General features: G+C 32.2%; 1 long non-coding RNA gene across 1 annotated transcript; it reads left to right on the forward strand.

Annotated features, from left to right (window-relative positions):
- Window positions 1-3,274: 3,274 nt before the first annotated feature.
- On the forward strand, window positions 3,275-7,930 carry LOC140433530 (uncharacterized). The gene is made up of 2 exons (XR_011950002.1): window positions 3,275-3,385; window positions 7,754-7,930. It is a non-coding gene; the product is annotated as an uncharacterized lncRNA (long non-coding RNA).
- The last annotated feature ends 6,652 nt before the right edge of the window (window positions 7,931-14,582 follow it).

The following is a 14,582-nucleotide window of genomic DNA, read 5'->3' on the forward strand; positions in this document are numbered from 1 at the left end:
AACATTGTATATATACTTTTTTAGGTGCACTTGACATTTATCTAATGTCACGTAAAATATAAATGTACTTAAGTTTTTTTTATCATGTCTTATTTTTGTTGAATCATTGATTATTTAACATTATTTTTTAAGTTTATGTAAACTTTATTGTTTTTTATTTACGAAATATAGCGATATTTTATTGTGAACTAAATGTTTTGGCCACTCGATAATAGCTGCATGAAAAATGTCATATGTTAGCTTTTTCTTTTATGTCGTACCAATGTTATTATGACCTTTTCTGTTCCAATTTTTTTTTCTAATCTACTGTTCAGTATTATTGTCGGTTTATCAGCATTTATTACAAAACACGGAATGTAACTTTGATCTCGAATAACATTGGCCCAACATCCATGGATAGGACTTGATTTGTTTAAATAAATAAATAAAATAAATAAATACATTATTTCCTTTTAGACAAGCATAGTTTGTGAAGAATTGATCAGCTAATTAAATAAATCAAACAAGTAAACAAACACACTAAACAAACTAACAACAAAATAAGTAACATTTAAAATTAAAGAAATTCTTCAATTCAATAGACAATACGCGTAGTCAAAATTCATTTAAATTTAGTTTAAAGCTTGTCATTTCCCCTGTATATTGGGACACGTAAGGTATCTTTATATCTAGTATTTAAGTTTCAGAACTTGCTCATTGGTTTTAAAATTTTCGAGGTTATTAAATACAAATATACCAGAATATATACCAAAAGTCTCCAGAATATATAGACAGGCCAAAGGCAGTATTATGAATTTTTAAAAATATTGTCTGCAACTAGTATTATGAGGGATATCAGCAATAGACCGTATTATTCTTTTTTGTGCAATAAAGACTTCAGGAATATGGCTACTTGTTCCCCAAAAACAAATCCCTTATCTTATACGGGATTTGGTCTATATATTGCTGTAATACCTTACAATTACAGTAACCTATATTTTTAGCAATATTATTAAAACTAATTAAAATATGTAATTAATACAGTATTATTAATTAAACGTATTTCAAGAACAAAATATGATTTAATATGGTAGTTCGCATTTCTTTCCTAGATCGCGTCGTTACATTACTGGACAAACTGTGTCACCTGTCATCATAGCCTTTTATATAGATAGATATTTATCTGAGTTAACCGAGACAACATCGTTGACGTAAATAAGATATAGAATGGGTCCTAAAATTGAGCCTTGTGGTACACCTATATTACTATCGAGACAGTTATATTTACGACTCGCATTTAATTTTTTGCCTTTCTCGGTAAAACTGACATATTGTCGACGTGCAGTTAAATAAGATTTTAACCAGTTTTATACACGTCCTTAAATACCCATATTTTTTAATTTATAAATTAAAATTTCGTGATTAACACAGTCGAAGGCCTTGCCGGAATCACAAAATATCCCAACAGGACTCTCTCCTGCATCTATTAAACTTGCGAAAGTATCATAAAAGGAATGAATTGCTGTATGGGTAGATTTTTTAGACTAGAAATCATGTTGGTTACCAACAATCACATTATTTACCTGTAAAAATTAATTAAATCTTTGTAAATAGCTGTATTAAAAGATTTTTGAAAATACCCAAGAAATTATTATTCAACGGTAATTATTCACTTGTTTAGGGTCACCTTTTTTATGAATTAGTTGCACCTTTCCAGTTTTTATATAATCTGGAAAGTTTCTATTTGAGAATGACAAATTAACTAAATATGTTAATGGCGATATTATAAACGAAATATTATTTTTTAGTAAAAACTCAGGAATTTCATCAAAGCCTTGAGATTTTTTGTTTTTTAGGTTTTGATATCATAATTCGTTTAATTCTAATGTAGTGTACGGATAAAAAAGTTGGTCCTACAAAACAGTGTTGTTACAAATATAATGTACTATCAGCTTTTTTTGGGATGGTCACAATTTCTTCTAACGGGACATTTTTTTAAAAACTAGTGAAAGTATTGGCTATTTGTACTGAATCTGTAATTATGTTACCCCCGTTTGATAGCGTTATATTACTGTAGTATTTTTATTAATCTAATTCATTGTTTTTATTTATTGTTAAAGGTTCTACACTTATAACACTTACAAGTTTATTTAAAGTCTTTATTTGTACAATATAGCTTATTTATTTTACACTACGAATTATATAATTTATCTACGTGCGTTACATATTAAAAACTCGACGCGATGTTCAAAAACTAACTAACTGTTTTAATAAAATGTCCCATATATATAAAATACAGTTATTCTCGAAGCGGCATTGACCTTCCAGAACTTCTCCGATCGTCGTGGAGCCAAACAGGTCTTTTACCGTAGGGGACTAGACATTTCTGCCGGCAGGTATATGATCTGGAAAATACTTGAATGAGAAAGGATATTAGTAATAAATATGTTTACAGTTCTGAGCCATACGATGCGTCATCATCTATCGTAAATAATAATAATAGTCTCCCGTTTTATACCGCTCGCGGCTTTGGGGGTATAGCAGGGTAGTCTGCTATATCTAGGGCCTACGGTATACAAGGAAGGTAACATGGCCATGGCCAGTGCTCATGCCTGAGTGCCAAGGTACTCATTTTATTCAGGCTTAGTCAACCTGGGGCCTATAGACAAATGTCTAGTTCTTGCCAGCGGTAGGATTCGAACTCCGGACCACCGGCATGAGAGGCAAGAATCCTACCGCTTGCGCTACGCAGGCCCCATCTATCGTAACATTACTTCAATTTTTTTTTTAATTTTAAAAAATCAGATTTAATTTCCCAAGCATTTTTAGAAGGATGATCAGATGTGCTTCTTATATTTTAGTAGTGGCCTTTTTTGGTTGAATTTAGAAGCTTTTGATGATCTCTTTTTTTATGTTTATAAAAATCCCGCAACTCAGGAAATGCGAATAAACAATGCATGCAAATTTTTCAGTCAGTTCAGTCAGAAACTTGTCAGTCTCACTAGTGTGTGTTATTTTTTATAGTACACTTAATTTGTGTTCATTTAACTTCATTTAGTTTTCGTCCAAGTTTCGCGTTTCATTATCTCATAATTTTCATGTACCGCGATTACATTTATTTTGCTTAATAACATAACACGTTTTTTTTGCGACATATGTTTTAAGATGACACAGTGAAACAAAAATGTACACGTGATCTTTATCCTAAGTTCATCATCATGTATAATAATTAGGTACTTTAGATTAGGCTGAAGTGATTTGGAATGATATATATAAACGGTACGAATTTTTTAATGATATAATTGAAAAAAATTAATCAAAATGGCAAAAATTACTCTCATTCTTGTGGCAACTATTTTTGTAGCTATTTTAGCTACCACAGAAGTCAACTCAAGTGTTATTGAAGGTAATTATTTATGGCACACGATATATTTTAAATAAATTATTATTTCTGTTTAATTATATGTATCTGATATTTTTTAACGACTGTTATTTTTTATGTCTACAATTTTTTTTGTATTTTTTTATGGTTATTAATAAAACGGTTTTATCTATTCCTGTTGATTTAAAAAAAAATTTCTCTTTCTTAAGCTCTATTTCCCAGTAAAGTCAATATGTAGATTCAATTGTGGGTCTTAATTTTTCTAAGAAAATTTTTGTTCATGGAGCCAGAATTATTATTTTTACATAAAGATTGATGAATAAATTGAATGAAGCGGCTTTTAGCCTATTCCACTGTGACCTTTTCAGATCTATTATGGTCTTTTAACTTGACCCTTATTAAAAGATTTAACAACTTCGATATTGAACGTTTCATGTAGCTCTTTGCCTGCGGATTTTCTTTGCCTAATGCAAAGAACCGCACATTTGCCAGTCTGTCACACTGACATACAATGTACTCTGATGTTCCTTTTTTAGGTGACACAATCTGCATAGGTCATCATCCGCCAATCCCATCAACATTCAGCTCCAATGTTCTGTTATCAGACTTAATTTGGTTTTGACTGTTTTCCTGTCTTTGCTTATTAGGTCTAATATAAATTTGGGCGAATGTACTGCAACGAACTGTTTCGACTGTTTTTGTTCCGGTGATTCACCATTCCAGAGATTTGTGAAGCTACCCAATTTCTTGTAGTCGTTCTTGTTACTGCCTTTGCAATGCCGCAGAAGGGTTCCGGTCCAACTAATGGAATTGATGAGCCTTTGGCCATTTCATCTGCTTTTCAATTCCTTTATGACCGTCGTACTCTCGTGTACAGGCTACCTTAAACCTGGTATTTTAGTTTAATTAGGGTACACACACAATGAAAATTGACCTAATTAAGTTCCTTAAGCGCTGTCTGGCTATCTGTGAAGATGTACGTAAAGCTAAGTAATTAAGTAATAAAACTGCCAACAATTTGCACTTTATAGTCCATAATAGGGATTTGTATTCTTAATGGAGTCTAAACATCTGGTTTTAAATCTATCTTTTTACTTTTTTCTTCAGTTTTGCAGTCTTCATGTAGGTTGTACAGATAATGGAAAAAAAGATGGCAAGGAATCAAGAGATTCATATGTTGTTCGTCGACCTACGGAAAGCATACGACAGCGTTCCACTGAAGAAGCTGTGGCAATCAATGGAAAGCACGAATATTAATATAGAATTAATAAAAGCCGTCAAAGTGCTATACAACCAACCAATAACAAAGATAAAAGCAGGGACACAAATAACAACAGGATTTATAACATCAAAAGGATTAAAGCAAGGATGTTGCTTGTCTCCCACTTTATTTAAAATATACCTCGAAAGTGCTTTAAAAAGATGGAAACAAAAATGCAGGACAATGGGGATACCGCTCACCAATACTATGGTATATACGCTTAACTTTGCAGACGATCAAGTAATAACGGCTCAAGATTATGACGATTTAAACTATATGGCACGAAAATTAATTGAAGAGTATGAATATGGGGTCTAGAAGTAAATAAAAAGAAAACCGAATACCTGTGCATTGGAGCAGAACAAAAAGATCTCATATTAGACGATAACACTACGATAAAGCACTGCTGTGACTACAAATACCTAGGTATCACTATTTCACAAGATGGAACATTAGACAAAGCCATAAGAGAGAGAAATACGTCAGGGAGAAAAGCCATCACAATGTTAAACACCATTTTATGGGACCAATCCATCAGCAAAGAAAATAAAAAGAGAATATATGAGACTATAGTAAAAAGTATCACTTTATACAGCTGTGAGGTATGGCCACTGAAAGAAAGAACACTGTCAACGCTGAAAGGGACGGAAATGGATTTTTGGAGAAGAGCCGCAGGAAGATCTAGAAGAGAAAGGATTACCAATGAACGCATTAGAGAAATAATGGGAATCAAACAAACAATCACAGATGACCTAACAACAAAACAACTTATCTGGTTCGGACATATACAAAGAATGGACGAACAACGAATGCCAAAAGAAATACTAAAGTGGCAACCAGAAGGAAAGAGAAAACGAGGTATACCGAGAAAAAGTTGAAGCGAAGGAATAAATAAAGAACTGAGAGAGAGGGCCATAGAAGAAGATCTATGGAACAACCGGTCTAAGTGGCGATTGGAAGTCGGATAACGGCGGAGAACGTTATAAACCGACAAGTAGTAGTAGTAGTATGTAGGTTGTACCGTCTTTGATATTCTTTGGATGTTCCCCATATATTTCATTTATTCGTGTATCTCTTCTTACAGTTCTCCGTATATCTTACCCAACTTTGTATTTGTCATTTTTATCCATATCTCATTTAACAGTTTACTCATTTACAATAAATATATTGTCACTTTCGCATCCTTGGATACATTTTTACTAGTTAATAGGTCGTTTCCAATATTCAAATCTGTTTACGCCCTCAAACTTGCTTTATCCTACCATTTATTTAGTCTTTGCGTCATTTATGTAAACTCCTTCAACTCTTGCTTTTTCTTCTAATAATCTTTTTATTACAAACTTGAATTCATGTTTACTCATAGATGATTCTACAAGAATTCATTAGCAAATACTACTCACTGATGTTTTCGTTATATAAGTATATATATGAACTAATTTCCGCTTTCTTATTACCTCTTCAAGAACAGTATTAAATAACAGCCATCACAGTAGGCCTCCTTATGGAACCCGTTCATTTATTTTACACTTTTTAAATTCCATTTACAGCCACAAAATATATTTTTGACTGGATGATCCACGGTTTGTCCCAAGTGAAGTGAAGTTTTCGTTTACACCACGCACAAATATTGTTCATTTAAAAATACGACGTTGATCCTGTGTTTTTCTACCTAATGATCATATTTTTGGCCCAAATCGGTCGGATCATCATTGTCACCGTTAAAAGATGTTTCTTTTGAAGTCTCTCAGCATTTTTTTCTCCTTTAAAAAACAATGTACAATTCAGCTCTCAGATTCGATAGTTTTTACTCCAATTTCTAAACATTGTTGAAGATCGTAGCTTGTCTTTCTGGGATTGGGCTTGCTGTTTCTTTAAAGAAGCGATTCATATTGGGACGATATCTTCATTCCTTTCTCACATTAAATATAAAAGACCAAAAAACATATGTTATAGCGACAATAACCGGCAAAACGGTTAACTTGGACATTATGATACAAGACAGACTGACCGTTGCAATACCAGCCCATTCCCACAGTGTGACAGAGAAAACTGACCCAAAGCGGTCCCCAAATCTCTTTTTAATTTGCCAGGTTTATCGACCACGTGATCTAAATAACCAATGAGAAGGTCATGTTTTTGATAATGGTCGATTCAAACACATCAGTCACGTCTCGTCACAGTCCCGGCACCGAACCGAACAATCCATCATACAAAATATTCTTTATTAGAAATATGCCGCCGGGATTCACATTCATCAGTTGACGAACAGTTTCCCAGCAGTCACGTTTCGATACGTCTATCGCCCGGCCGATTTTATAATCTCAGCGACGAATTTTTTTGCTTTGCCGTGAACATGACGGGCGGTACAACTGAACAAAATAAAATTATTGACGAACAATTAATAGAATGTGTGAGAAAATATAATGTTTTATATGATTTGTCGCATGCAAAATACATGGACATTAATTTTAAAAATAATATTTGGCAGGAAATAATAATAATATTTGCTAATTCTTTATCTGAGAAACTTTCCATCTTTTCAACAGATTGGTCGCCGAAGACTGATGCATTTCGGGTGTGTGCGAATAGAGGAACAAATAGTTCTGTGACCAGACGTGACCGGTTCGGCGCCGGGACTGTGACGGGACTGATGGGTTTGAATTGAATTGACCTTGACAAATTAGAAAGAGATGCAGGGACTGCTTTGCGTCAGTTTTCTCTGTGGCATTGAGGGAACGCGACTGTATTGCAGCACCTAGTCTGTGTTAATATTGACAATATATGCCCAATGGGTTTTAGTAGAAGTCAAGAAACATCTGTCAGAATTGTAGCAGCAGTGTTGCTTAGTTGAAATTGTACAAAAATTGGCAATATTCACATTAATTTGCCAAAGCTATATGTACATTCTCCTGTTTTCACTCTGATGATATTTTCATATTATAAAATCGTTGTAGCTGGACGAACAGAAAAGGAAGATATCAATTTTTGATTTCATTGGAATTTAAAAATATTTAGTAATTTTATTGTGTAACAGTGGTAAGAGTAACAGTAGTTAAATAATTAAAAAGTAGTAAAGTAGTATTGTCATATCCTGTTAAAATAGGAATAACTTTTTAATTTCGATTTTGTAGTTGCGAAGGATCAAGATATTTCCAACGACTTTGCAGCTGATTGTGACTGTCACACGTGTAGCACCGATTGCGTAGCTAAGAACCCAGACTACTACATTGCGGGAATTTGTTACAATAATCAATGTATGTGTATTTAAATTGTATTCTTTTAGTAATAAATATTTGTAAATAGAACTACATGTACTGTTTGATTTCTCCAGGCTATCACCAGAAGAAAATATTGATGAACTTTTGGAAAGAAGCTATTTGGTAAATTTTTATAGACGTTTTTTTTAGGAGGAAGTTTTTATCACTTATATATTGTCATATTGACGGGGTTAAAAATACAATGTGGTATTGTTTTGAAATACTAAATAATAGAAGTACACAAAAGGTTTTTTTAAAAACTTAGAGTTCAAAATATCTATTTATTTATAGTTCTTCTTCTTCTTCAAGTTCCGCTCCTATCGGAGATTGGAAATCATTCTTGCAATTATAATTTTGTTGGTTACGCGCCTAAATAGTTCACTTGAACTGCATCCAAATCATTCACGGAGATTGCGTAGCCACGAGATTTTACGTCTTCCTACGTTTCTTCTGCCTTTGATTTTTCCCTGCATTATATTCCTTAGTAGTTCGTATTTTTCACCTCTCATGATGTGCCCCAAGTATTTCAATTTCCTGATTTTTATGGAATTTAAAACTTCGCATTCTTTTCCTAGTTGTTCGAGAACTTGTTCGTTTGTTTTGCGATCCATCCATGATATTTTCAAAATACGTCGGTAACACCACATTTCGAATGCTTCTAGGTTTTTAATGTTGGATTTTTTAAGTGTCTAAGCTTCAACCCCATACAAAAGGGTAGAGAAAATATAACATCGAAGCATTCTTATTCGGAGCGATATATTGATATCGCGATTACAAAAAAGTTTTCTCATTCTATTAAAAGTTGACCGTGCAATTTCAATGCGGCATCTTATTTCTTTTGTCTGATCAGTATCTTCTGTGATCCATGCTCCAAGGTATTTGTACGAAGATATTTGTTCAATTTCTGTATTATCTAGTACTAGCTTAACTTTGATGTTTTGTGCTTCTGTAAATACCATGAACTTGGTTTTCTTCAAATTTATTTTTAGTCCATAATCGTTGCAATATATATTTAGTTGTTCAGCAAGGTGTTGCAGTTCTTCTAGTGTTCCTGCCAGAAGGACGGTGTCGTCAGCATATCTTATGTTATTAAGTGGCTCACCGTTTATTATAAGGCCCTCACTGACCTCGGCAAGTGCTAATTCTGAGATGGCTTCACTGTATAAATTGAATAACGAGGGTGATAAAATACACCCTTGGCGGACCCCACGGCAAATCTGGATATCCTCGGTCAGTTCATTTTCAACTTTCACTTTTGCTGTTTGGTTCCAATAGAGGTTACATATGATTCTAATGTCTCTACTGTCTATGTTTTTATTTAATAAAATTTCTTTAAGCCGATTATGCTGCACTCTGTCAAATGCATTCTCAAAATCAATGAAGTTATAGTTAGAAATGCCATAATTACAACTTAAAATAAATTGTTACAAGATTTTTTAAGGTTTCAATCCTATGGTTTTTGTGTCCTCTTGTAAAAGTTATTAAATGTACCTTCTTATTATTTCAACAGTCTTTGATTGTTCAATCCTGGACTTAGGCCTTACCTTAGCGTTTCCATTTTAATTTGTCGTTTGCTGCTTGGTGCCATTGTCTTCGCGCCTTCTCTTTCGATTCAACCATATTTTTAAAGGTCGATCCACACTTCTCTTATGTACTCTAGCTATCTACTGTACGATGCTTTTAATTCACCTGGTATCATCTTATCTGAAAACATGCTGTATCTAAGACTATTTAAATGCAGCAGTGCGTTGTATTACATCCTTTACTTTTGTTGTTTGATTTATTTCTTTATTTCAAACGCGATCTTATGAAGTTGGTCACAGTATAAGTCGTTTCACAGCGCGCTGTGTTGCTCTTATTTTGTTAACGGCTTTTAAAGTCAACGCAATTGTTTTCAGACCGTATATTATCAGTAGAAAGATGCAAAAATTAAAATTATTGCCTTCATATTTACAGAAATCCTAATTGTTCTTTTCTAAGGACTATTCTAGGTTTGCCAACGTTAATCCATGTTATGCGGATTCATGATCTACTTCCGCGTGTAGATTTCCTCGGCTCAAGTTTATTAGATGACCCAAGTAAATATATTATTTCACTCTTTCTAGCACTGGCAGAGCTTTTCAAAATATATAAAACACGACTTTTACGGAACACGAAAAGAAATAGGGAGAATGAACAGGACAAAGAAAAGAGATGAACGAACTAATAAAAACGAAACACATTCAGAAGGAAATATGGACAGACTATGACATTGACATGACTATGAAATATGACATTCCTCAAGAGGAGATCACGCATCCTATTCAAAAAGGGAGACAAATTGGAACCAGAAAATTTTAGAGAAATTAATTTATAAAACACAACACTAAAATTAACAACCAAAGTAATAACAAATAAAATGAAGGAAATGATTACATTTACAGAAAACCAACAAGGGTTTAGGTCGGGAAGATCATGCACCGACGCTATATTTATAATAAGACAAGTGCAAGAGAAATCATTAAAATACAAAAAACCAGTATATCTATGTTTCGTGGACCTTAAGAAGGCATTGTACGTAAGAGAGGTACCTTTAGGAATAATCAAAACAATCAAAAATATATACCCAAACAACACAATAAAAGTAAAAATAGAAAAAAAAACTAACTGACCTCATTAAAGCTGGCAATTGGATAAGACATAAAGATTTCCTTAGTTCTCTATTGTTCAACCTGATTATGGATAGAATAATAAAAAAAGTCAGAACTAAAAAAGACAACTAAAAGTAAAGGTGATTTACAACGTATGCTGCACCAATTTAGTACGTATAACCGCCAGAAAATTTAAGATGTTAATTTTTCCAAAAAAGATAAAGTACATGGTTATAGCAGCAAATTTACTAAGATGTAAATTAGAGCTAGAAGATCAGATAATGGCACAAGGGATTTTTAAATATCTAGGCCACATTATCAAGCTACGGAAAGCTCGAAACAAAAGTGGGAGATCAGGTGAATAGAGCAAACAGAGCCGCAGGTTGTTTGAATGTAACAATATATAGAAATAAAAATATGAAGAAAGAAATGACAGGCAGAATTTACAAAACAATCGCCAGACCAATAATGACATACGCGGCAGAAACACGACTTGACACAGAGAGGACAAAAAGTATGTTAGAAACAGAAGAGATGAAAACACTTGGAAACACTGAAAAATTGAATTGATGATAAAACACTATAGGACAGTGCTAGAAGTACAGATATACGATGTAGATGAAAGGTGAAGAACATCAAGGACTGGATAAGAAATTGAAGAGTAGAATGAAACGATCATATAAGCTAAATGACAACAAATAAAGTAGTAAGGAAGGCAAGAGACGGTTCCTCAATAGGAAGACGATCAGTAGCAAGACCACGAAAACGATGGAACAACTTATTAGAGGCACGTGGAAAACAGACGAGTAATGTCTACATAAAAAGAAAAAGAAGAAGATTATTTCTATTACTACCTTGCCCACAGTTACTTGTATTTCCTTTAAAGTAAGAATCTTGGTCTTTGTTAGATTCATTTTCAAGCCTATTCCTTCCGTAACATTTGTTAATTCTGAAAACGTTTCTTATAACTGGTTGAGTTCGCTACTAATGATGACAGTATCGTCAGCAAAGCAAAGATGATTAAGGTATCGTCCTTCAATATTTAAACCTCTTTGTTCCTAGTTAATTAAAAACGTACTATTCTTCGGGTAACAGCCACAATAATTTTTTAAGCTGAATATACTGTTTGGCAAACCAAAAATGGGTTTTCATTGAAGAAGGTTGGTAAAAGAACTTTTACATATCTGCACAGAATCAAATCACGCGATAACTGCACAGAATGAAATCACTCGATAACCAGCTTTTAAAATAAAATTAGTGGTTTTAATAAGCAGTTGATAACAAATTCAAGTACTACTCGACACAAAAGTATTTTTAGGCAGCTCGTATTTTGCTATCTATTTATTTATAGGTCGGCAAAATGTTTAATTTATTAAAAAAATGAAAACATGCATTTTATCTTTTTTTGGTTATGTTTTGTAACTTTATGTCTTTTAAGAATAAATGAACCTATCTCTTTTTGACAGGACTAGGAAATACTTATGTATAACAGTGATTTTTGTAATTTATTATGTACTAGTTAGCATAAAGTAGCGTTTAGTTACGGGATTAACGCTTTTACGGTGGACTTTTTAATAATAGAGTGTGACCCATATTCGTTTACACGTCTCTCAGAAAGTACAAAACATTTTTAAACTGACATTGGGTGTTAATCTTAATCTTACTAATTTACTGTTCTTCGTCTTTTTATTCTTATTTTTTTTCCTTTTCTTGTTTTAATATTATGCCAATTTACTACTAACTAATAATATAACAATAATAAAAACAGCAATAAAGATATTTGCGTTGTAATTATAAAACTTCTTTAAGAGTTTTTAAATTAAAATATATAATAAAATTGACCGAGATGTTCGCAAAAATTTCTTATTTTTGTAGTAATTTATTATTGTTAATAACTTTATTTTTTGCATAATGCCATGTAAAATAACTACTTGAAATTGCAAAAGTTAATGAGTTATTAAAGTGTGCTAAATTTAAAACGGATCGACTGACAGACTTCTTAGCTTATAAACATATATATGGCAAATAAAGTGAAATTAAGCTTATTATTTATTATTAATGTAAGCTTTATGTAAGCTTATTATTTTTTTGTCTGTTTTTTTAACTAGCTTTCCACTAAGCATACTTACAAGCACGTGACATAAAAAAATACAAAGTTATTATAAATGTTTATAAGCTAAAATTCAGTCCCTTTTTAAACCCTTTTTAATAACAAATTTTATAACATTTTGACCTGTTTTAAATATACGGTAAAAATTAAGTAAAAAATCGATTGCGATTTATAAAATACCTCTAGAGTGACTGGTTGGGCAAGTACAGTTGTTTAGATAATCTCTTTCCGTGATAAACAAATTGAATAACATGAAATATTTGGTTGATCTCTTTGAAATTTAGCACTCTTTAATAACTGAATCACTACCACAATTTTAAGTGATTATGTTACATGTCATTTTGCAAAAAACAAAGTTAAATTTTCAAAAAATCGATTTTTGTTTTTTTACATAAAAACATTAATTAGTATCATAGAAATACTGTCCTAAAATTTTATTACGAAATCGTTCCTATTCGTTTCATAATGACAATGAGGATGATCATATTTGGCAAGAATTTGATAAACATTCGCAACCTAATTTATTACAGACTCCAGTTTCTCAAGCCTTGATTGAATTGAGAATGTATAGTGAGGATACATCACTCGGTAGAAAAGAAAATCCTTTAGAATATTGGAAAAGCAGAGAACTACTTTATCCAAGATTATCTATATTAGCAAAAAATATTTGGCAATTGTGGCTACCTCTGTACCTTCAGAAAGAATTTTTTCAAAAGCAGGTGAAGTGGTCTGTAAAAAACGTAGTAGTCTTAAAGGCAAAAATGTTCAAAAAGTCCTTTTTTTACATTGTAATAAATCAATATTGTAAAACATGTACATAGTTTATCATATAAATGATTTAAAATGTTCATTAATTTTATTTTTTGTGTAATATTTGTTATTATTGTGTTACTTTTACAAATTTGTTTTTACTTTATTAATATTAATAAAAAAATAGAACCTATTATTATATCTTTATTTTGAGATAACAATAAGTACAAATTGTAACAGGAACCCTCATCGTATTTTATATTGTACCTAACAAACGAAAAAGTAATCGTTGACATTAGACAACCAAAACACAAACTTAAAAACGAGTACTCGAGTAACGGATCCGAAGTAACGATTACTTTTGAAAAAGTAACGAATAGTTACGAGTACCTAAAAGTAACTATATCTTACAGCACTAGGAACGATGTTATAGCTGTATTTATAACAGTACGCGCCTGAGCTAAACTTTGTTTTTTATACAACACCGCGTGGCTTGCTTCACCTGTGCACCTGCAACACGACAATTTCTTTCTAAAACTTGTGCGGGTAGCTCTTTTAGACAGCAGACTCAGTAAGCACAGGTTTAAATTAAATAATAATATTTTTGAAATAAATAAATAACAAAATAAAATTAGTGTCTAGGTAATATATACATTAAAAATTAAAATGGCAAAGTTAGTTTAGATATTTGAAGATAATATAAACACAAGTAACTGTCTACATTTACCGTTGTTCATTGTCAAAAATTAAAAAGTAACGATTGTAACGTTACAACTGACCCCGCTAACGATTTTAAGCATTCTGGTTTCTTAATATATTATTTTTTTTATTTCCAGAATGCCTCGTACAAAAATTAGAAGAAGTGATAGAGGTTCCAAAGATAATGCAACTTATGAAGCTGCATACGCCGAAATAAAAAATGGTATATCCATTCGTGCAGCGGCAAAGAAGTACGATTTGTGTCATGTTCCTTTAAGACGATTTAAAATTAAAAAGGAAGCACCAGGCGAGGGTTTAAATAATTCTGTTTCCATGGGTTATAGAGCTTGGAACAAAGTTTTTACCGAAGACCAAAAAAAAATTATGGCAAATTATATTGTAAGAGCGGCAAACATATATTACGGTTTTTGTCCGAAAGAAATCAGAAAGTTTGAAAATGAATTAGCCAATAAATATAAGTTAGCAATGCCACCACAATAGGAGCAAAACCAGA

Source organism: Diabrotica undecimpunctata, chromosome 2 (assembly GCF_040954645.1).
Source record: "Diabrotica undecimpunctata isolate CICGRU chromosome 2, icDiaUnde3, whole genome shotgun sequence".
NCBI lineage: Eukaryota > Metazoa > Arthropoda > Insecta > Coleoptera > Chrysomelidae > Diabrotica > Diabrotica undecimpunctata.